The sequence below is a fragment of the Mesoplodon densirostris genome, chromosome 3 (genome assembly GCF_025265405.1).
Source record: "Mesoplodon densirostris isolate mMesDen1 chromosome 3, mMesDen1 primary haplotype, whole genome shotgun sequence".
NCBI lineage: Eukaryota > Metazoa > Chordata > Mammalia > Artiodactyla > Ziphiidae > Mesoplodon > Mesoplodon densirostris.
In genome coordinates, this window is record NC_082663.1 from 12,458 (window position 1) to 38,123 (window position 25,666).

Below are 25,666 nucleotides of genomic sequence, written 5' to 3' on the forward strand. Positions count from 1 at the left end.
TTGGTAATGTTTTTCCCAGGGCGGCCGTGGTAACTGACGTTGCCTGGTTACTCCCTAAGTTTTGAAAAGAATGTCTCCTTGGATCTCAGGTGATAGTGGTACATCCCTTTCTTCATTTATTCATTCAGTATATATTTTCTGCGCACCATGTATGTGCCAGGTACTTTTCATATGGACAGTGAGCGAAACAGACAAAATTCCTGCCCTAGTGAAGTGTATATTCTGATTTAATTGGCTTGGGGTGAGGTCTGGCCATTGGTAGTTTTAAAAATCTCTCCAGATGAGTCTAATGCACAGTTGGGTTTGAGAGTCACAGTTATAAGTGAAGCACTTGGGGAATTGCAAAGGCATTGCAGAAATAAAAAGTGGCTATTGGTATTCCTTTGCTATTCCTGCCTTCTCCTGCCTGCATCCGGACTGTTGTACAAGTGCCGATCATTTTCTTTTCAGCCCTTTTCGCTGTTTGCCTAGACCCTTTATCCCTCTTTCTAACCTAACACCCTACCTCCTTCTGGTCTTTCAGCGTCCAGTCCATCATCTGTTTGGGATTTATCCTAAAGTTGGTGGGAAGCCATTGCAGGGTATAAACAGAGAAGTGGTGTTAGCAGAGATGCCTTTTTCAGACACCATACTGGCTATTGTAAGAGAATGGATAGGAGGGGGCAGGAGAAGATTTGGGGAGACTCATTAGGAGACTGGCTTTGTGCACAGTGGTGGCCTTGGAGATGGAGTAAAGCAGGCAGGTGAGAGTCATATTTGGAAGGTTAGTGATGGCTTGGAGGCGAATAGGAGTAAGTGATGAATTGGATGTGGGGAATGTGGGTTAAGGATGTGTAATTGGGTAAATGGAGGTGCTGCTTACTGAAATGGGAAAAATGTTCTCCCCACATATTGGCGTGATAAACACCTTCTCAGCCTTTAGAACTTGAATCAGAGATCCTTTCGTTGTTTTATTTTAATATATTTTATTTTATTTCATTTTTATTTGGGCTGCGGTGCCGGCTTTCAGGATCTCAGTTCCCCAACCAGGGATTGAACCCAGGCCCCCTGAACTGGAGGCACAGGGTCCTAACCAGAGGACCACCGGGGAATTCCCAGCAGAGATTTTTTCTTTGTTTATTTTAATATAAGTTTTAATTAATTTATTTATTAATTTTTGGTTGTGTTGGGTCTCCGTTGCCGCGCCAGGGCTTTCTGTCGTTGCAGCGAGGAGGGGCTACTCTTCGTTGCGGTGCACGGGCTTCTCACTGCAGGGGCTTCTCTTGTTGCGGAGCACGGGGTCTATGCGCGCGGGCTTCAGAAGTTGCGGCGCGTGGGCTGAGTAGTGGTGGCTCGTGGGCTTAGTTGCTCCGAGACGTGTGGGATCTTCCCTGACGAAGGAGCAAATCCGTATCCCCTGCATTGACAGGCGGATTGTTTTTTGTTTGTTTTGTTTTGTTTTAAACATATTTATTGGAGTATAATTGCTTTACAATGGTGTGTTAGTTTCTGCTGTATAACAAAGTGAATCAGCTCTATGCATACGTATATCCCCATATCCCCTCCCTCATGCATCTCGCTCCCACACTCCTGATCCCACCCCTCTAGGTGGTCGCAAGGCACTGAACTGATCTCCCTTTGCGACGCCGCTGCTTCCCACTACCTAGCTATTTTACATTTGGTATTGTATATATGTCAGTGCTACTCTATTACTTCATCGCAGCTTGCCCTTCCCCCTCCCCGTGTCCTCAAGTCCATTCTCTACGTCTGCGACTTTATTCCTTTCCTGCCCCTAGGTTCATCAGAACCATTTTATTTTTTTAGATTCCATACATATGTGTTAGCGTACGGTATTTGTGTTTCTTTCTGACTTACTTCACTCTGTATGACAGACTCTAGGTCTATCCGCCTCAGTACAAGCAACTCAATTTCGTTTCTTTTTAGGGCTGAGTAATATCCCATTGTATATATGTGCCACATCTTCTTATCTATTCGCCTGTCGATGGACACTTGGGTTGCTTCCATGTCCTGGCTATTGTAAATAGTGCTGGCTGGCGGATTCTGAGCCGCTGCGCCACCAGGGAAGTCCACAGAGATTATTTTTTGAGGGAGGCCCTCCTCAACCCCCATCAGTCTCTTCGCTGCTGAGCTGGACTCCCACAGCCTTACGTAAGTGCTCCGTCATAGCACCGTGCACACTTTTATTTTCACACATATTTGTAAGTTCCCTTTCTATAACCCTCTGTTCTATTGAACCTTACCCTCCTGCCTCATCTTTTTGTCTCTAGTGCCTAGCGGTGCCTGGCATATCTTAGGGGCTCAGTAAGTGTCCGTTGAATAAATAATTGGAGACACAGTACGAGGCTTAGGAAGGTTGATCAAGGCTTTGTCTTCTACACGTGGAGTAGGAGATGCCCTTAACACATCCGAGTGGGGATGTGTTTTGAGCAGTTGGTGGGAGGTTGGGATGCCTTTGGAGATGATCGTGGCCAATATTTTATACCATGGGAGTGAATACATTTGTGGGGCAGGATGTGTGAAATTAGCAGGGAAGAGGGCCCACGACTGAGGAGCAACCTCAACATGTGAGGGCAGGAGGTGAAACCAGGAAAAGAGACTGCAAAGCAGGGGTAGAGAGAAAAACTGGGACAGTGTGCGGTCGACGAACCCAGGGAGGAGAGAGATCAAGCAACAGGGGAGGCTCCACCATGCCATGTGCTGCTAGCAGAACAAGATTGAGGACTGGTCAGTGTCTCATAGATTGAGCCACTTCGAGGTAATTGGTGACTTTAATCAGAGCAGTTTGGGGAGAGTGGCAGAGGGGGAGGGCATGCCGGAGTGGGCTGAGTAGTACAAAGGTAGTACCTCTGAGAAGAGCATCCTTGGCAAGCTTGGTGGTTTTTAGAAGGGACCGGGTTTGCTTAGAATAAATAAATGAACAGTTATCTCTGGGCCACGGGATTTGGATTTTCTTCGTTTTACTCCTGTTGCTCTACCTTCAAAATATTTTTAGAATGTGACCACTTCTCGCCACCTCCCCTACTGTCTCTCCGCCCTGAGCCACCATCATCTCTGACATCGGTGACAGAAGAGCCTTCTGATGATCTGCCAGTGTCTACCGTGGCCCCCACAGCCTGTTTTTCATACAGCAGTCAGCGTGATCATGGGGAATGTGATCAGTCATGCCACTCCTCTCCTTAAAATCCTTCACTGGCTCCTATCGTGAAGTGCTAACACAGCCCGCAGAGCGTCCGACAAGGCCATTCGGGATCCGACCGCTGTGTCCTGCCTGCTCACTGCTCTCCATCCATTGTGTATCTGACTTCCGTTACCCTCTTCTCCTTTCTGTGCTGCAACCACAGTGGCCTCCTTCCTGTTCTTCCAACACACCAGACAAGCTCCTGCCCCAGGGTCTTTGCACCGGCCCTTTCCTCTCCTGTGCGCTTTTCCATTAGATACCAAGTTGGCTAACTCAAATCTCTGCTCAGATGTCACCTTCTCATTGAAGCTTATCTGGGCTTCTCTATTTAAAATTTTAACCTATGGGGATGAGGTCGGGGTGGGGTGGGGGAAATGGGTGAGGGTGGTCAGAGGATACAAACTCCCAGTTACAAGACAAATACGTTCTGGGATGTAATGTGCAGCATGGCAACTGTGGTTAACAATACTGTATTGTATCTTTTTTTCATTTTATTTATTTATTTATTAGTTTGTTTTGGCTGTGTTGGGTCTCCGTTGCTGCACGTGGGCTTTCTCTAGTTGCGGTGAGCGGGGGCTCCTCTTCGTTGCGGTGCACAGGCTTCTCATTGTGGTGGCTTCTCTTGTTGGGGGCCACCGGCTCTAGGCGCGTGGGCTTCAGTAGTTGCGGCACGTGAGCTCAGTCGTTGTGACAGCGGCCCAGGTCGCGCCAGCACCGGCCGCGGGGGGCCCCGCTGCCCACTCTGCCGCTCTTCCCGCCGCCGCTGTAGAGCCCGCAGGATGCGCACCACGGGCAGGGGCTCGTTGGGACCGCAGACCGTCAGGTCCCGGCGAGACGCCAGAAGCAACCGAGCCGGGAGCGACAACAGCCGCAGCCGCCGTGCGAGAGCCATACTCCCCTCGTTGCGGGAGAGGCGCACGACAGTGACGTCACAGGCGCGCCAAGGCCTCGCGGACGGTGGCCGGCGCGGCTCAGTAAGGCCCGCGGACTCGGCGAACTGTGTGGAAGGAGCGGGATGTGTAGAGCTCAGCAGCGGCGAGGTCTGTAGGTCCGAACCGGGGATGGTGACTCCAGACCCCCGCCAACCTTGGGGAAGGGTGCGCGGCGGCGGCAGGACCGGGGTCCGGCGATATGCGGCGATGGGGCCCTCGCATTACGAACCAGGAGGGCGGAGGGCTTCTGGCGATCCGATGTCCGATCCCTGCCGTGCTCTTTTGTCGCCCTCACAGCTCCTGTCATGGCTTGGCCAGTTCGGGTCTCCCCCTGCCACTTATGATGAGGGTGCGGCGATGTTCTCCCAGATGTGGTCCTCGTGTAAGGTCTTTGAATACAAGTATTTATTGAGAGTCTGAGTGAATGGTCAGGCCTGGGGGCCGAGACCAGGAGTCCGGAGTCGTAGGTCCAGGCTCACCCTTCCCTTAGAGCTCCCCAGAGAGCTGAGGGCCCCGAGGGCAAGCTGATGGCTTTCAGCGTATCTTCTCTTCAGTCAAGAGAACTCATCTCTTGGTACTTTTCCCCTTTCTTTAAAGCTGAGGTTCATTCTCCCCTCCCTTGTGACCCTTTCCAGATTCTCATCCTGAACCCACTGCTTTCTTGGGTAGTTCACCTCCAACGGCTTTCCAGTCAGATACCTCAATTCCGTAAACAGCAGAGAGGAGGGTCCTGCTACAGGTTTGTGTCTTGTCTCACAAAGCCGCGGTCAGGCAGAATATTTTACTTTAATTCAGTGTTCAGGCTGCCAGAAAGCCTTACGCTACTGGTACTTATTGAACGGAACCCGAAAATGGGTGTCCGATCATTTCTGTAATTTCCAGGGCCTGGGGTAGGAGATAAGGTAAACGTGGATTAACCACCTGGGAGGTTCTTAACATCTGGAGAAAGAGTTTTACTTTCATCAGATACCGTTATAGAGATAAGTACTATTAAATTTCAAATAGCATTTTGATACCCGATAAACTTTCTGGAGAGTTACCTGTTAAGCCAGCGGAGGAGAGAGTTTTGAGTACTCAAGGGTGAACAGAGTCATTGGATAGAGCAGTGGCTCCTGAGTGAGGGTGATTTTGCCCTCACCCTTCCTCCAGGGCGTTTGACAATGGCTGGAGACAATTTTCTTTGTCACATCCGGGGTGTGGGGTTGGTGGTGCTGCAGGCATCTAGTGGGTAGAGGTCAGGATGCTACTACGTATCGTACAAGGCATAGGACAGCCGTCCCCACCACCCCAAAAGAATTATCTGGCCCCAAATGTCAATAGTGTGCTTCGGAGAAACCTTGGATAGAGGCTGAGGACTGAAGAGAGGCTGAGGTTGTCACGTGTACTCTCACCTCAGGTTGTCAGTCACATTTGCCAGACTCTTGTGTGGCCCTGCCCCTTTCGTAGAATCTGTAGCAGGCACACTGATGCCATTGCTTGTCATGGCCTTGGGATGAGAAAACCTTGGGGGCTCCTCAAAGTCATAAACACAGGAAGGAGTGATTTAGGAGGGTGACGTGGGAGAAGAGAGCTTTAGGCAGAACAAAATTGTCCTCATGTGTTGGGGAAATGTGCCAGATGGAAAAGAGATGAGGTGTGCCATGGGGTGTACCATTGCAGAAGGCAGACTGGGACTGATGCGTGACAGGGAGTCAGATTCTGAATTTGATATAGACTGCTGTAGCAACTAGAAGTGCCTAGACCTGTCTAGACAGTGCTGGGTTTTCTGTCACTGCAAAGTTCATGTATAGGCTGATGACCACTGATTGGTGATATGATAGAGGGGAGTTGATATAAAGGATGCTCTAAGATATTGTGATTCTACACTACTTTTACGATTCTTTCCCAGAACTCGGAGCTCCTCGTTCGTTAGCTGAAGAGCTCCTTGGATGTCTGCTCTGACGTGTTTCATCCATTTACGTGTGCCACTCATTTTTCAGGTACAAAACAAAGAATCGCTTTGCACAAAGCCAGAAGGGCTACACTGGAAGAATGATCAGAAAAGAATAATACATAGGTATGTATTTGCATTGACTTTCTCCACATATCTGAGACAGGGTAGCTGGTTAGTGGCTTCTTTCTCGTGCTCGAGCCCTTACAACGTGATCTCCTCAGAATGTCATAGGGATAGGAGCCTGTCTGAGCCTGTCTGTCTCTGCCCGTGGCCCTAGTTTCTTCTTGTCTTTGCTTTAGGTACTGCGTAAGGCCCTTCTCTTTTCCTCCCGCTCACAGCAGACATTGAGTAACCTCTAGTTGTGACTGAGATGCATATTTCACAGTATAGTACTTTAGAAATGAGAAATGTTTACTTATTGTGGAAACACATGTAGGCTCCTGGGAGTGTTCGTGTCACTTGGTAATGTTTTTCCCAGGTCGGCCGTGGTAACTGACGTTGCCTGGTTACTCCCTACGTTTTCCTTTCGATGCAGCAGGCCCACCGCTAGGCCTCTCACCGGAGAAGTCCAGAATCGGGAAGACACAGGCTGTATCAGTTGCACTGCGGCCTTATTCACAATAGCCAAGATGGTGAAGCAACCAAAATGTCTATCAACAGGTGAATGGATAAAGAAGAAGAGGTCCATGTACACAATGGAATATTCACCATGGAGAACAATGAATTACTGCTCTTTGAGGCACCACAGATGAGCCTAGAGATAATCATGGAACATGAGGTAAGTTGGAAATCAAAAGACCTATATCCTATGATATTACTTACAGGCGTTATCTAATAACTGACCCACAGGAAAATATTTCCACAGAGAAAGACACTCACAGATGTAGGAAAAAACTATACTTATCTAAAAGGAAAGGTGGGAGGAACGGATAAATTAAGATCAGTGTTACATATACCAATACATATTATATACATGTGTCACAAAGACCGATCATATAGCAAGGGAGGTCTACAGAACACTGTGTAATATTTTGCATGGGAAGAGGATATGTATATGAATAGACATATATAATGTACAAATGAGCCAGATTGTGTACAGCTAGGGCAAACAATATTTTAATCATTACCCCGATTACAAAAATTAAGACAACCAACAAGAAGTAATGAAACACCAACGTATGGGGGTTTCTCCTGGCACATTCCATTCTAATTTCCAATTTAGGAACACGACTTCCAGAAAGGCTCTCCTTCCCTACTACCCAGATTGGGGAATGGAGAAATGCTGCCTTCTTGTGGCCGTTTCACACAACAGCAGCTTTAAACCCACTGCTAATGGTCACTAACTATTCACCAAACGTGCAGTTCTGTAATGGCACCTGTCCACCAAAAAATTCCTGGGGTCGAAAACCGAATAAGAAATTCAAAAGAGGGCAACCTTCCAAGAAGACAATTTCAAGAGGTATATTGTATGCACACTTTTTTCTCCTTTTTTTTAAACAGAAACAAAAACGGCTTGGAAAAATGATGAATGTTAGGTATTTGTAAAGACACGCAAACCCAAATTACAAAAACCTATCAGCTCACAGCAGTCAGAATGGCCATTAACAAAATGCTGCAAGCAATAAATGCTGAAGCAATTGTGGAGAAGTGCGTACCCTCTGTTCTAAGGGGGACGTGGTAAGGGCCACTAATGAAAACACAATGGAGGTGCTTTGAAAAGGGAAACATTGCGCTACCAGGCAATCAGTCATACCCACTGCTGGACCTGTCACCTGAGAAAATGAGAATCAAAACCATAGACTGGCAGTTCTGCACTCCAGCAATACTTACCATAGCCAACACTTGGAAGCAACGAAAATGTCCATCAACAGTGGAGTGCACCAAGAAGCAGTGGTCCATGTACACAGTGGAATATTACTCCAATAAAAAGTATAAATTAAATTTAAAAACAAACATAAGTAAGGAGACGTAAGCATTTGGGGGTTTATCTGGGCACATTCCTCTCTAATTTATAACCGAGGAACACCAGTGGCAGGAAGGTCTGTTTCCCTAGTACCAGCGTGGGCAACTTAGAAAGGCTGCCACCCTCTGGCTGTTACCTGCAAAAGCAGCTTTAAAGCCTGTGCTAATGGTCACTTCATGTGAACAAGTACTGCAGGGCTGTAAATGAAACCTGCCCTCAAAATGTCTTGAGGGAGGTAATGGCCAAAAAATTTCAAAATGTGACACATACTTTAAGAAAACACTTTGAGGGCCTCCCTGGTGGCGCAGTGGTTGAGAGTCCGCCTGCCGATGCAGGGGATACGGGTTCGTGCCCTAGTCTGGGAGTATCCCATATGCCGCGGAGCGGCTGGGCCCGTGAGCCATGGCCTCTGGGCCTGCGCATCCGGAGCCTGTGCTCCGCAACGGGAGAGGCCACAACAGTGAGAGACCCGCATACCGCAAAAAAAATAAATAAATAAAAATAAATAAAAAGAAAACACTTTGAAGAGCTAAGCTGTAATCACAGTTTGAAAAATAAGAAGGACATGCCTTAAAGCTTAATGTCAAGGGATTATGAGAAACACGGAAATTCAACCACAAAGAGGTATCAGTTCACACTCCTCAGAATAACCTTCAGCACGAAACCCATAATCAATAAATGCTGGGGCTTCCCTGGTGGCGCAGTGGTTGAGAGTCCACCTACAATGCAGGGGACGCGGGTTCGTACTCCGTTCTGGGAAGATCCCACATGCCGCGGGTGCCTGTGCTCCGCAACGGGAGAGGCCACAACAGTGAGAGGCCCGTGTACCGCAAAACAAACAAACGAAAATAAATGAATGAATGAATGAATGAATGAATGAATGCATGCTGAAGGTGTTGTGGAGAAATGCATACCCTCAACTTTCAGTGGGATGTACCCTGGAAAGAGCCACTAATGAGAACAGAATGGAGATGCCTTTAAAAGGTAAACATTGAGCTACAATATAAACCAGCAGGCCCATTCCTGGACCTACAACCAAAGAAGACAGAATTGGAAAGGCACAGGAAGGCAAATGTGCACTGCACATATTACAATAGCCAAGATATGGAAGTAACCAAAAAGTCCAGCAACAGATGGGTGGACAAAGAAGAACTGCTACATGTAGAGATGGAATATTAGCTGGGGAAAAAATGAAACAATGCCATTTGCAGCACCATCGATGAGTCTAGAAGTAATCACCCGAGTTGTGGTAAGTGAGAAAGCGAAAGACACATATCCTATCATATCACTTATAGGTGTGAGCTAAAAGTTGATAACAATGAAGATATTTCCACAGAGAAAGGCAATTACAGATTCATTAAACCAACTTAGGGTCCACCATAAGGAAAGGTGTGAGGATTGGATACATTACATTATTGGGGTTAACAGATATACAAACGCATGTGAAATATATAATCACCAAAGACCTACGGCATACCAAGAGAAGACTACTCAACATTGTGTCATAACCTACATGGGAAAAGGATCTGAAGAAGACTAGATATATGTATATGTGTAAAACATCCCCATCTTGCACACCTAGAACAAAGAAAACATTGTAATCAAATTGGCTGTGATCAAAAATAATAATTAAGTTAAAAAACGAACAGGATGGAATGAGACGTAATCTTAAGGGGATTTTCCTGGCACTTTCCGTTCTAATTTACAACCTACAGCACAACTTCCATTATGGCTGTCTTGCCCTAGTAACCAGATTTGGTAAGGAGAAATGCTTCTGTCTTCTGGCCGTTTCACACAACAGCAGCTTTGAACCCAGCGCTAGTGGTCACTTAATTTTCAAAATAATTGCAGGCCTGTAATAGACACCTACCATCAAAGAAAAAAATCCTGGGGTCGTAAATCGACCAGAAAATTCAAAAGACGTCAACATTTCAAAAACAGAATCAAGAGGCATATTTTAAGCACATTTTGTGTTTTCTTCTTTTTTTTTCTTTAAAAAAGGAATGGGAATGCTCAATGTCAGCAATTAATAAAGATTGCAAATCCAATCTACAGAAACCTTTACCACACAGCCATCAGAATGATCACCAGGAGGATAGTGTACAAAGGTATAAATGCTGAAAAGGTTTTAGAGAACTATGTACCCTCTAGCCGCTGCGGGTGGATAAACTGGTAAGAGACAGTAGGGAGAAGAGAGTGGCGGTGCCTTTAAAGGTAAAAATTGAGCTGCCATGTGATCTGGTAGGTCCTCATGCGCCTACCACCTGAGCAGACCAGAATGAAAAAGGTACCGGCTGGCAATCCTGCACTGCAGGAACATTAACCATAGCCAAGACTTGGAAGAACCCAAAATGTCCATCAACAGAAAAATGTACAAGGAAGAAGTGGTCCATGTACACAATGGAATATTAGCCATGGAATAGAATAAAAGGGTGCCGTGTGCACCACCATAGAAGGACCTAATAAAGATCATCACCCAACTTGAAGTATGAAAAAAATGGAAAGACAGACATCCTATGACATCACTTATAGGTGTTAGCTAAAAATTGATACCCACGAACTTATTTCCAAGAGAAGGAAAAGCATGGATTAAGAAAATAAAGTACGTTTAACCTGATGGAAAGTTGTAAGGAATGGATGAATTAGGATATGGGGGTTAAGAGACATGTACTAATACATATGAAATGTTTAATCACAAAATACCTATGGAATACCAAGAAAGGTCTACTCAACACTCTGTAATAACCTACACAGGAAGGGCTCCAAAGATGAGTAGACAGATACATTGATATAATGAACCAGATTCTGTACACCTAGGAGAAACAAAATATTTTTTTATCGAATTTGCTCTGATAATTAATAAAAACTAAATTTAAAAACAATCAAGAAGAAAGGAGATATAAGCTCTTGGGGGTTTTCCCTGGCACATTCTACTCTAATTTGCAGCCTACTAACACGATTTCCTGGAAGGCTGTACTGCCCAAAAACGGAGTGGGAAATGTACAAATGCTGCCGGCTTGTGGACGTTTCCCACAAGCGCGGCTTTAAGCCCACAGCTAATGGTCGCTTAACATTCACAAGGACTCAGCGCTGTAAAGGACACCTGCCCTAAAAAAATTGTGCTGCGGAAGGGAATGGACAAAAAATTTCAGAACAGGCAAATGTTTCAAGAATATATTATGAAGACGTAAGTTTGACTCTCTTTAAAAAAAAAAAGGAAAATGAATAAACGCTCAACCTCAGGAATTATTAGATTCATGCAACTCTAATCTACAAAAAGTTTACAAGCCACACCTGTCCACTGATGATCAGCAAAAAGTCTACACACAGTAAACACTGAAGGAGTTTTAGAGAACCGTGTACCCTCTAGCTGCTGGTGAGATGTAAAGTGGTAACAGCCAATAATGAGAACAGAAAGGAGCTGCGTTAGCAAAGTAAAAATTGAGGTACCATTCGACGCAGCAGGCCCACCGCTAGGCCTCTCACCTGAGAAGTTCAGAATCGGGAAGACACAGGCTGCAACAGCTGCACTGTGTGGCCTTATTCACAATAGCCAAGATGGTGAAGCAACCAAAATGTCTATCAACAGGTGAATGGATAATGAAGTAGAGGTCCATGTACACAATGGATCGTTCCCCATTTAAAACAATGAAACACTGCTCTTTGAGGCACCACAAATGAGCTTAGAGATAATCATGGAACATGAGGTAATTTGCAAAGCAAAAGACCTATATCCTATGATATTACTTATAGGCGTTATCTAATAGCTGACCCAAATATACGTATTTCCACAGAGAAAGACAATAACAAATGTAGGAAAAAATATACTTATCTAAAAGGAAAGGTGGGGGGAATGGATAAATGAAGATCAGTGTTATGTATACCAATACATATTATATACATGTGTCAAAAAGACCGACCATATAGCAAGGGAGGTCTACGGAACACTGTGTAATATTTTGCATGGGAAGAGGATCTGTATATGAATAGACATATGAAATGTACAAATGAACCAGATTGTGTACACCTAGGACAAACAATATTCTAATCATTACACCGATTACAAAAATTAAGACAACCAACAAGAAGTAATGAGACATAAACGTATGGGGGTTTCTCCTGGCACATTCCATTCTAATTTACAACCTAGGAACACGACTTCCAGAAAGGCTCTGCTGCCCTACGACCCAGATTGGGGAATGGAGAAATGCTGCCTCCTAGTGGCCGTTTCACACAACTGCAGCTTTAAACCCACTGCTAATGGTCACTAACTAGTCACCAATCTTGCAGTTCTGTAATGACACCTGTCCACCAAAATAATCCTGGGGTTGAAAATTGAATAAGAAATTGAAAAGAGGGCAACCTTCCAAGAGGACAATTTGAAAAGGTTTATTGTATGCATACTTTTTTCTCCTTTTTTAAAAAACACAAAAAAAGCTTGGAAAAATGATGAGTTTTAGGAATTTATAAAGACATGCAAACCCAAATTACAAAAACCTATCAGCTCACAGCAGTCAGAATGGCCATTAACAAAATGCTGCAAGCAATAAATGCTGAAGCAATTGTGGAGAAGTGCGTACCCTCCGTTCTAAGGGGGACATGGTAAGAGCCACTAATGAAAACACAATGGAGGTGCTTTGAAAAGGGAAACATTGCGCTACCAGGCAATCAGTCATACCCACTGCTGGACCTGTCACCTGAGAAAATGAGAATCAAAACCTCACAGACTGGCAGTTCTGCACTCCAGCAATACTTACCATAGCCAACACTTGGAAGCAACGAAAATGTCCATCAACAGAGGAGTGCACCAAGAAGCAGTGGTCCATGTACACAGTGGAATATTACTCCAATAAAAAGTATAAATTTAAAAACAAAGGTAAGTAAGGAGACAGAAGCAATTGGGGGTTTATCCGGGTACATTCCTCTCTAATTTATAACCGAGGAACACCAGTGGCAGGAAGGTCTGTTTCCTTAGTACCAGCATGGGGAACGTAGAAAGGCTGCCACACTCTGTCCGTTACCTGCAAAAGCAGCTTAAAACCTGTGCTAATGGTCACTTAATGTGAACAAGTACTGCATGGCTGTAAATGAGACCTGCCCACAAAATGCCTTGAGGGAGGTAATGGCCAATAAATTTCAAAATGTGACACATACTTTAAGAAAACACTTTGTAGAGCTAAGCTGTAATCACAGTTTGAAAAATAAAATGGACATGCCTTAAAGCTTAATTTCAACGGATTATGAGACACACGCAAATTCAGCTACAAAGAGGTTTCAGCTGGTACACCTCAGAATAACCATCAGCAAGAAACCTATAAACAATAAATGCTGAAGTGTTTGTGGAGAAATGCATAACCTCAACTTTCAGTTGGCCATACCCTTGAAAGATCCACTAATGAGAACAGAATGGAGATGCCTTTAAAAGGTACACATTGAGCTACAATATCATTCAGCAGGCCCATTCCTGGACCTATAACCAAAGAAGACAGAATTGGAAAGGCACAGGAAGGCAAATGTGCACTGCACAGTATTACAATAGCCAAGATATGGAAGTAACCAAAAAGTCCAGCAACAGATGAGTGGACAAAGAAGAACTGGTACAAGTACAGACAAAATATTAGCCAAGGAAAAAAAGGACCCATTGCCCTGTGCAGCACTGTAGATGATTCTAGATGTAATCACACAACCTGGAGTAAGTCAGAAAGAGAAAGACACGTATCGTATGATATCACTTATAGGTGTTACCTAAAAATTGATACCAGTGAAGATATTCCCACAGAGAAGGGCTATCAGAGATTCATTAAACAAATTTATGGTTCACCAATGGAAAGGTGTGAGGATTGGATACATTAGGATATTGGGGTTAACAGACGTATACACACACAGGTGAAATATATAATCACCAAAGACCTACGGAATACCAAGAGAAGACTATTCAACATTCTGTCATAACGTACATGGGATAAGGATCCCAGGAAGAATAGACATATGTTTATGTGTAAAAGAACCACATCTTGCACACCTAGAACAAGCCAAACCCTGTAATCAAACTTGCTGTGATAAAAAATAAAAATTAAATAAAAACAACGAACAAGAAGTAGTGAGACATAAACTTAAGGGGCTTTTTCCTGCCACATTGCATTCTAAGTTATAACCTAGAACACGACTTCCATTGAGGCTCTGTTGCCCTAGTAACCAGATTTGGTAAGGGAGAACTGCTGCCACCTTGTGGCCGTTTCACACAACAGCAGCTTTAATCCCAGCGCTAATGGTCAGTTGATATTCAAAATAATTTCAGGCCTGTAAATGACACCTGCCCTGAAAACAAATCCTGGGGTCATATATCGAACAAAAAATTCAAAAGACGTCCATATTTCAAACAGACAGTTTCAAGAGGCATAATTTATGCACATTTGGCTTCTGTTTCTTTTCCTTTCTTTGTTTCTTAAAAGATTGGGAACGGAAAAGGGCTGAACATCAGGAATTAATAAAGCCATGCAAGTCCAGTGTACGAAAACGTTCACCTCACAGCCGTCAGGATGATTATCAGCAAAAAAAGTCTAAAAGAATAAATGCTGAAGGGGTTTTAGAGAACTGTGTACCCTTTAGCTGCTGGTGGGATGAAACCTGGTAACAGCCAGTAGTGAGACCAGATTGGAGGTGCGTTTAAGGGTAAAAATAGAGCTACCATGTGATCTGGTAGGCCCACTCATGGGGTTATCACCTGAGTAGACCAGAATCAAAAAGACACAGGCTGGCAATCCTGCACTGCAGCAAGCATGTACCATAGCCAAGACCTGGAAGAAACCAAAATGTCCATCAACAGAAAAATGCACCAAGAAGATGTCGTCCATGTACACAGTGGAATATTAGCCATGAAAAAGCATGGAACAGTGCCGTTGGCACCACCATAGAAGGATCTACAGATAATCACCCAACTTGAAGTAAGAAAGAAACCGAAAGACAGACATCCTATGACATCACTTATAGGTGTTACCTAAAAATTGATACCCATGAAATAATTTCCAAGAGAAGGACACACATAGATTCAGAAAACCAAATTATGTTCAACCAAATGGAAAGGTGTAAGGAATGTATGAATTAGGATATGGGGGTTAACAGACATGTACTAATACATATGAAATATATAATCACACAATACCTATGGAATATGAAGAGAGGTCTACTCAACACTCTATAACATACACGGGAAAGGATCCAAAGAGGAATAGACAGATACATTGATAGGATGAACCAGAGACTGTACACCTAGGAGAATCTACATTTTTATCAAATTTGCTCTGATAATTAATAAAAGTTAAATTTAAAAAACAAACAATAATTTAGGAGATATAAACTCCTGGGGCTTTTCGCTGGCACATTCCACTCTAATTTGCTGCTTACTAACACAATTTCCAGGAAAGCTCTGTTGCCCAAAAACCCAGAGTTGGAAATGTAGAAATGCTGCCGCCTTGTGGCCGTTTCCCACAAGAGCGGCTTTAAACCCACAGCTAATGGTCACTTAACATTCCCAAGGACTCAGGGCTGTAAAGGACACCTGCCCTAAACAATTGTGCGGAGGTAGGGAATGGCCAAAAAAATTCAAAACTGGCAAATTTTCAAGGAGATAGTATGGAGGGGTAAGTTTTACTCACTTATTTTCAAAAAAGAGGAAAATGGGTAAAAGCTCAACATCAGGAATTATTAGACTCATGCAAGTCTAACCTCCAAAAATTTTCAACTCACACATGTCAACTACCATCAGCAAAAAGTCTACAAGCAATAAATGCTGAAGGGGTTTTAGAGAACTCTGTACCCTCTAGCTTCTGGTGAGATGTAAAGTGGTAACAGCAAATAATGAGAACAGAAAGGAGCTGCGTTTAAACGTAAAAATTGAGCTACCATTCCATTCAGCAGGCCCACTGCTGAGCCTCTCACCTGAGAAGTCCAGAGTCGAGAAGGCACAGGCTTCAACAGCTGCACTACAGGAATTTTCACAATAACCAAGACATGGAAGTAACCAAAATGTCCATCACCAGATGAGTGGAAAAAGAAGGAGTGGTCCATGTACAAATTGGAATATTCGCCGTGGAAAACAATGAAACACTGCTCTTTGAGGCACCATAGTTGATCCTGGAGATAATCACAGAACGTGAGGTAAGTCGGAAAGCAAAAGACATATCCTATGATATCACTTATAGGCGTTATCTAACAACTGACACAAATGAACATATTTCCACAGAGAAAGACACTCACAGACTTAGAAAACAAACTATGCTTATCTAAAAGGAATGGTGGGGTGAATGGAAAAATTAAGATTAGGGTTACCGGGGCCTCCCTGGTGGCGCAAGTGGTTGAGAGTCCGCCTGCCGATGCAGGGGACACGGGTTCGTGCCCCGGTCTGGGAGGATCCCATATGCCGCGGAGCGGCTGGGCCCGTGAGCCATGGCCGCTGAGCCTGCGCGTCCGGAGCCTGCGCGTCCGGAGCCTGTGCTCCGCAACGGGGGAGGCCACAACAGTGAGAGGCCCGCATACCGCAAAAAAAAAAAAAAAAAAAAAAGATTAGGGTTACCATACGTGTACAAATACCTATTAAACACATATATTAAAAAGACCGACCATATAGCAAGGGAGGTCTATGGAACACTCTGCAATAATTTACATGGGAATTGGCTCTGTACAGGAATATATTATATATATATATATATATATATATATATATATATATATATATATATATATATATATATATATATAATGCACAAATGAACCAGATTGTGTACACCTAGGACAAGCAATATTCTAATCATTACCCTGATTAAAAAACTAAAACAATGAACAAGAATTAATGTAAGATAAACTTATGGGGGTTTCTCCTGGCACATTCCATTTTAATTTACAACCTAGGCACAGGACTTCCAGAAAGGCTCTGCTGCCCTAGTAACCAGATTTGGGAATGGAAAAATGCTGCCGCCTTGTGGCCGTTTCCCACAACAGCAGCTTTAATCCCAGCGCTAATGGTCAGTTGATATTCAAAATAAGTGCAGGCCTGTAAATCACACCTCCCCTGAAAACAAATCCTGGGGTCGTATATCGAACAAAAAATTCAAAAGACGTCCACATTTCAAAACGACAGTTTCAAGAGACATATTTTACGCACATTTGTGTTCTGTTTCTTTTTCTTTTTTTGTTAAAAAAACAGGAATGGAAAAAGGCTGAACATCAGGAATTAATAAAGCCATGCAAATCCAGTGTACAAAAACTTTCACCTCACAGCCTTCAGGATGATCATCAGCAAAAAAAAAAAAGTCTACAAAGAATAAATGCTGAAGGGGTTTTAGAGAACTGTGTACCCTTTAGCTGCTGGTGGGATGTAACCTGGAAACAGCCAGTAGTGAGAACAGAATAGAGGTGCGTTTAAAGGTAAAAATGGAGCTACTATGTGATCTGGTAGGCCCACTAATGGGCCTGTCACATGAGTAGACCAGAATCAAAAAGACACAGGCTGGCAATCCTGCACTGCAGCAAGCATGTACCATAGCCAAGACCTGGAAGAAACCAAAATGTCCATCAACAGAAAAATGCACCAAGAAGATGTCGTCCATGTACACAGTGGAATATTAGCCATGAAAAAGCATGGAACAGTGCCGTTGGCACCACCATAGAAGGATCTACAGATAATCACCCAACTTGAAGTAAGAAAGAAACCGAAAGACAGACATCCTATGACATCACTTATAGGTGTTACCTAAAAATTGATACCCATGAAATAATTTCCAAGAGAAGGACACACATAGATTCAGAAAACCAAATTATGTTCAACCAAATGGAAAGGTGTAAGGAATGTATGAATTAGGATATGGGGGTTAACAGACATGTACTAATACATATGAAATATATAATCACACAATACCTATGGAATATGAAGAGAGGTCTACTCAACACTCTATAACATACACGGGAAAGGATCCAAAGAGGAATAGACAGATACATTGATAGGATGAACCAGAGACTGTACACCTAGGAGAATCTACATTTTTATCAAATTTGCTCTGATAATTAATAAAAGTTAAATTTAAAAAACAAACAATAATTTAGGAGATATAAACTCCTGGGGCTTTTCGCTGGCACATTCCACTCTAATTTGCTGCTTACTAACACAATTTCCAGGAAAGCTCTGTTGCCCAAAAACCCAGAGTTGGAAATGTAGAAATGCTGCCGCCTTGTGGCCGTTTCCCACAAGAGCGGCTTTAAACCCACAGCTAATGGTCACTTAACATTCCCAAGGACTCAGGGCTGTAAAGGACACCTGCCCTAAACAATTGTGCGGAGGTAGGGAATGGCCAAAAAAATTCAAAACTGGCAAATTTTCAAGGAGATAGTATGGAGGGGTAAGTTTTACTCACTTATTTTCAAAAAAGAGGAAAATGGGTAAAAGCTCAACATCAGGAATTATTAGACTCATGCAAGTCTAACCTCCAAAAATTTTCAACTCACACATGTCAACTACCATCAGCAAAAAGTCTACAAGCAATAAATGCTGAAGGGGTTTTAGAGAACTCTGTACCCTCTAGCTTCTGGTGAGATGTAAAGTGGTAACAGCAAATAATGAGAACAGAAAGGAGCTGCGTTTAAACGTAAAAATTGAGCTACCATTCCATTCAGCAGGCCCACTGCTGAGCCTCTCACCTGAGAAGTCCAGAGTCGAGAAGGCACAGGCTTCAACAGCTGCACTACAGGAATTTTCACAATAACCAAGACATGGAAGTAACCAAAATGTCCATCACCAGATGAGTGGAAAAAGAAGGAGTGGTCCATGTACAAATTGGAATATTCGCCGTGGAAAACAATGAAACACTGCTCTTTGAGGCACCATAGTTGATCCTGGAGATAATCACAGAACGTGAGGTAAGTCGGAAAGCAAAAGACATATCCTATGATATCACTTATAGGCGTTATCTAACAACTGACACAAATGAACATATTTCCACAGAGAAAGACACTCACAGACTTAGAAAACAAACTATGCTTATCTAAAAGGAATGGTGGGGTGAATGGAAAAATTAAGATTAGGGTTACCGGGGCCTCCCTGGTGGCGCAAGTGGTTGAGAGTCCGCCTGCCGATGCAGGGGACACGGGTTCGTGCCCCGGTCTGGGAGGATCCCATATGCCGCGGAGCGGCTGGGCCCGTGAGCCATGGCCGCTGAGCCTGCGCGTCCGGAGCCTGCGCGTCCGGAGCCTGTGCTCCGCAACGGGGGAGGCCACAACAGTGAGAGGCCCGCATACCGCAAAAAAAAAAAAAAAAAAAAAAAAGATTAGGGTTACCATACGTGTACAAATACCTATTAAACACATATATTAAAAAGACCGACCATATAGCAAGGGAGGTCTATGGAACACTCTGCAATAATTTACATGGGAATTGGCTCTGTACAGGAATATATTATATATATATATATAATGCACAAATGAACCAGATTGTGTACACCTAGGACAAGCAATATTCTAATCATTACCCTGATTAAAAAACTAAAACAACGAACAAGAATTAATGTAAGATAAACTTATGGGGGTTTCTCCTGGCACATTCCATTTTAATTTACAACCTAGGCACAGGACTTCCAGAAAGGCTCTGCTGCCCTAGTAACCAGATTTGGGAATGGAAAAATGCTGCCGCCTTGTGGCCGTTTCCCACAACAGCAGCTTTAATCCCAGCGCTAATGGTCAGTTGATATTCAAAATAAGTGCAGGCCTGTAAATCACACCTCCCCTGAAAACAAATCCTGGGGTCGTATATCGAACAAAAAATTCAAAAGACGTCCACATTTCAAAACGACAGTTTCAAGAGACATATTTTACGCACATTTGTGTTCTGTTTCTTTTTCTTTTTTTGTTAAAAAAACAGGAATGGAAAAAGGCTGAACATCAGGAATTAATAAAGCCATGCAAATCCAGTGTACAAAAACTTTCACCTCACAGCCTTCAGGATGATCATCAGCAAAAAAAAAAAAGTCTACAAAGAATAAATGCTGAAGGGGTTTTAGAGAACTGTGTACCCTTTAGCTGCTGGTGGGATGTAACCTGGAAACAGCCAGTAGTGAGAACAGAATAGAGGTGCGTTTAAAGGTAAAAATGGAGCTACTATGTGATCTGGTAGGCCCACTAATGGGCCTGTCACATGAGTAGACCAGAATCAAAAAGACACAGGCTGGCAATCCTGCACTGCAGCAAGCATGTACCATAGCCAAGACCTGGAAGAAACCAAAATGTCCATCAACAGAAAAATGCACCAAGAAGATGTCGTCCATGTACACAGTGGAATATTAGCCATGAAAAAGCATGGAACAGTGCCGTTGGCACCACCATAGAAGGATCTACAGATAATCACCCAACTTGAAGTAAGAAAGAAACCGAAAGACAGACATCCTATGACATCACTTATAGGTGTTACCTAAAAATTGATACCCATGAAATAATTTCCAAGAGAAGGACACACATAGATTCAGAAAACCAAATTATGTTCAACCAAATGGAAAGGTGTAAGGAATGTATGAATTAGGATATGGGGGTTAACAGACATGTACTAATACATATGAAATATATAATCACACAATACCTATGGAATATGAAGAGAGGTCTACTCAACACTCTATAACATACACGGGAAAGGATCCAGAGAGGAATAGACAGATACATTGATAGGATGAACCAGAGACTGTACACCTAGGAGAATCTACATTTTTATCAAATTTGCTCTGATAATTAATAAAAGTTAAATTTAAAAAACAAACAATAATTTAGGAGATATAAACTCCTGGGGCTTTTCGCTGGCACATTCCACTCTAATTTGCTGCTTACTAACACAATTTCCAGGAAAGCTCTGTTGCCCAAAAACCCAGAGTTGGAAATGTAGAAATGCTGCCGCCTTGTGGCCGTTTCCCACAAGAGCGGCTTTAAACCCACAGCTAATGGTCACTTAACATTCCCAAGGACTCAGGGCTGTAAAGGACACCTGCCCTAAACAATTGTGCGGAGGTAGGGAATGGCCAAAAAAATTCAAAACTGGCAAATTTTCAAGGAGATAGTATGGAGGGGTAAGTTTTACTCACTTATTTTCAAAAAAGAGGAAAATGGGTAAAAGCTCAACATCAGGAATTATTAGACTCATGCAAGTCTAACCTCCAAAAATTTTCAACTCACACATGTCAACTACCATCAGCAAAAAGTCTACAAGCAATAAATGCTGAAGGGGTTTTAGAGAACTCTGTACCCTCTAGCTTCTGGTGAGATGTAAAGTGGTAACAGCAAATAATGAGAACAGAAAGGAGCTGCGTTTAAACGTAAAAATTGAGCTACCATTCCATTCAGCAGGCCCACTGCTGAGCCTCTCACCTGAGAAGTCCAGAGTCGAGAAGGCACAGGCTTCAACAGCTGCACTACAGGAATTTTCACAATAACCAAGACATGGAAGTAACCAAAATGTCCATCACCAGATGAGTGGAAAAAGAAGGAGTGGTCCATGTACAAATTGGAATATTCGCCGTGGAAAACAATGAAACACTGCTCTTTGAGGCACCATAGTTGATCCTGGAGATAATCACAGAACGTGAGGTAAGTCGGAAAGCAAAAGACATATCCTATGATATCACTTATAGGCGTTATCTAACAACTGACACAAATGAACATATTTCCACAGAGAAAGACACTCACAGACTTAGAAAACAAACTATGCTTATCTAAAAGGAATGGTGGGGTGAATGGAAAAATTAAGATTAGGGTTACCGGGGCCTCCCTGGTGGCGCAAGTGGTTGAGAGTCCGCCTGCCGATGCAGGGGATACGGGTTCGTGCCCCGGTCTGGGAGGATCCCATATGCCGCGGAGCGGCTGGGCCCGTGAGCCATGGCCGCTGAGCCTGCGCGTCCGGAGCCTGCGCGTCCGGAGCCTGTGCTCCGCAACGGGGGAGGCCACAACAGTGAGAGGCCCGCATACCGCAAAAAAAAAAAAAAAAAAAAAAAAAAAAAGATTAGGGTTACCATACGTGTACAAATACCTATTAAACACATATATTAAAAAGACCGACCATATAGCAAGGGAGGTCTATGGAACACTCTGCAATAATTTACATGGGAATTGGCTCTGTACAGGAATATATTATATATATATATATATATATATATATATATATATATATATATATATAATGCACAAATGAACCAGATTGTGTACACCTAGGACAAGCAATATTCTAATCATTACCCTGATTAAAAAACTAAAACAACGAACAAGAATTAATGTAAGATAAACTTATGGGGGTTTCTCCTGGCACATTCCATTTTAATTTACAACCTAGGCACAGGACTTCCAGAAAGGCTCTGCTGCCCTAGTAACCAGATTTGGGAATGGAAAAATGCTGCCGCCTTGTGGCCGTTTCCCACAACAGCAGCTTTAATCCCAGCGCTAATGGTCAGTTGATATTCAAAATAAGTGCAGGCCTGTAAATCACACCTCCCCTGAAAACAAATCCTGGGGTCGTATATCGAACAAAAAATTCAAAAGACGTCCACATTTCAAAACGACAGTTTCAAGAGACATATTTTACGCACATTTGTGTTCTGTTTCTTTTTCTTTTTTTGTTAAAAAAACAGGAATGGAAAAAGGCTGAACATCAGGAATTAATAAAGCCATGCAAATCCAGTGTACAAAAACTTTCACCTCACAGCCTTCAGGATGATCATCAGCAAAAAAAAAGTCTACAAAGAATAAATGCTGAAGGGGTTTTAGAGAACTGTGTACCCTTTAGCTGCTGGTGGGATGTAACCTGGAAACAGCCAGTAGTGAGAACAGAATAGAGGTGCGTTTAAAGGTAAAAATGGAGCTACTATGTGATCTGGTAGGCCCACTAATGGGCCTGTCACATGAGTAGACCAGAATCAAAAAGACACAGGCTGGCAATCCTGCACTGCAGCAAGCATGTACCATAGCCAAGACCTGGAAGAAACCAAAATGTCCATCAACAGAAAAATGCACCAAGACGTCGTCCATGTACACAATGGAATATTAGCCATGAAAAAGCATGGAACAGTGCCGTTGGCACCACCATAGAAGGATCTACAGATAATCACCCAACTTGAAGTAAGAAAGAAACCGAAAGACAGACATCCTATGACATCACTTATAGGTGTTACCTAAAAATTGATACCCATGAAATAATTTCCAAGAGAAGGACACACATAGATTCAGAAAACCAAATTATGTTCAACCAAATGGAAAGGTGTAAGGAATGTATGAATTAGGATATGGGGGTTAACAGACATGTACTAATACATATGAAATATATAATCACACAATACCTATGGAATACGAAGAGAGGTCTACTCAACACTCTATAATATACACGGGAAAGGATCCAAAGAGGAATAGACAGATACATAGATAGGATGAATCAGAAACTGTACACCTAGGAGAATCTACATTTTTATCAAATTTGCTCTGATAATTAATAAAAATTAAATTTAAAAAGCAAACAATTTAGGATATATATGCTCTTGGGGCTTTGCGCTGGCACATTCCACTCTAATTTGCTGCTTACTAACACAGTTTCCAGGAAAGCTCTGTTGCCCAAAAACCCAGAGTTGGAAATGTAGAAATGCTGCCGCCTTGTGGCCGTTTCCCACAAGAGCGGCTTTAAACCCACAGCTAATGGTCACTTAACATTCAGAAGGACTCAGGGCTGTAAAGGACACCTGCCCTAAACAACTGTGTGGAGGTAGGGAATGGCCAAAAAAATTCAAAACTGCAAATTTTTCAAGAAAATAATATGAAGAGGTTAATTTGGCTCGCTCTTTTAAAAAAAGGAAAATGGATAAAAGCTCAACCTCAGTAATTATTAGACTCATGCAAATCTAATCTACAAAAAGGTTTCAACTCACACCAGTCAACTGGCCATCAGCAAAAAGACTACAAACAATAAATATTGAAGGGGTTTTAGAGAACACTGTACCCTCTAGCTTCTGGTGAGATGTAAAGTGGTAACAGCCAATAATGAGAACAGAAGGGAGCTGCAATTAAAATAAAAATTGAGGTACCATTCAATCCAGCAGTCACACCACTGGGCCTCTCACCTGAGATCTGAATCGAGAAGACCCGGGCTGCAAAATCTGCACTGCAGCCTTATTCACAATAGCCAAGACAGTGAAGCAACCAAAATGTCCATCAACAGATGAACAGATAAAGAAGAAGTGGTCTATTTATACAACAGAATATTAGCCATGGAAAACAATGAAACACTGCTATTTGAGGCACCATAGATGAGCTTGGAGATAATCACAGAACATGAGATAAGTCAGAAAGCAAAAACCTATATCCTATGATATCACTTATAGGTGTTAACTAATAACTAACACAAATGAACATATTTCCACAGAGAAAGACACTCACAGACTTAGAAGTATGCTTATCTAAAAGGATAGGTGGGGTGAATGGAAAAATTAAGATTAGGGTTACCATACGTGTACAAATACCTATTAAATACATATATCAAAAGACCGACTATATAGCAAGTGAGGTCTATGGAACTGTGGAGACGTCCCAATCACCTGACTGCCCTCCGACCTGCCGTGAACTGGAGACTGAGACCAGGCACGCCTCTCTCCTTCTCCATTCACTCAGGGACAGACTGGGGGTCATGGGAACCTCAGAATCGAAACCAGATTCTAAGACACCCCTGGGGTGTCTCCTAGCCAATTTTACAGCCCTCGGTTTCTCCCAAGTTCTCCGTTGCCGATGGCTTATTTTCTATTCCACTGTGGCCAGGCCACAATATCCTCTAGACAATCAATCCAAATGGACTCCTGAAGGGACATTCAGTTTTAACATCCTCCGTGATCTAGATAATTACTGCCGCAGGATGGGCAAATGATCCGAGGTCCCCTATGTTCAGGCCTTCTGGTATTTACGCTCCCGCCCCTCCCTCTACGTCGATTGTTCCACTTCCCAGATCTTTCTTGACAGACAGACATCTCCTACATCCAAGCCCCTAATTTCCTTTGATGATGACTCCTCTCCACTAGGCGACCCACCCGAATCTCTCGCCTCTCCCCCCTCCAGAGCTCCTCTCCAGCCTCCACCCAACCCTGAAGCGGTCCCCTCCTCATCCCGCAGCCGCTCCGGCCCATCCAACCGCTCCCCCGCCTCCCTCAACGGTTTCTCCTCCCTCTCCCCTTGCTTCGCCAATTAGTGCACATACACACTCTCACGACTCCCAAGATCCAAATCTCCTCTGCCCTCTGAGGGAGGTAGAAGGAGCGGAAGGATTAGTTAGAGTTCATGTTCCCTGTTCCCTCCAAGTTCTCTCTCAAATAGAAACGCGATTAGGCTCCTTTTCGGCCGACTCTTCCCGCTACATCAAATAATTTCGCTACCTCTCTCAAGCTTACGATCTAACCTGGTATGATATCTCTGTGATCCTATCTTCTACTCTGACCCCTGATGAGAGGGAAAGAATTCAAACTGCTGCCCAAAACCATGCAGATTAGGTTCACCTTACAACTCCATGCCTGTCGGAGTGACTGCTGTACCTGGTACCAATCCAGGCTGGACTTATCAGGATGGCCAAGATGGCCGTCATAAACACGACCTCATGATTCAGTGCCTCCTGGCTG

General features: G+C 43.4%; 1 long non-coding RNA gene across 1 annotated transcript; it reads left to right on the forward strand.

Moving 5' to 3' along the window:
- Positions 1-11,689: 11,689 nt before the first annotated feature.
- On the forward strand, positions 11,690-24,832 carry LOC132486027 (uncharacterized). Its single transcript, XR_009531433.1, has 5 exons — positions 11,690-11,713; positions 15,921-16,163; positions 17,209-18,914; positions 19,912-21,617; positions 22,652-24,832. It is a non-coding gene; the product is annotated as an uncharacterized LOC132486027 (long non-coding RNA).
- The last annotated feature ends 834 nt before the right edge of the window (positions 24,833-25,666 follow it).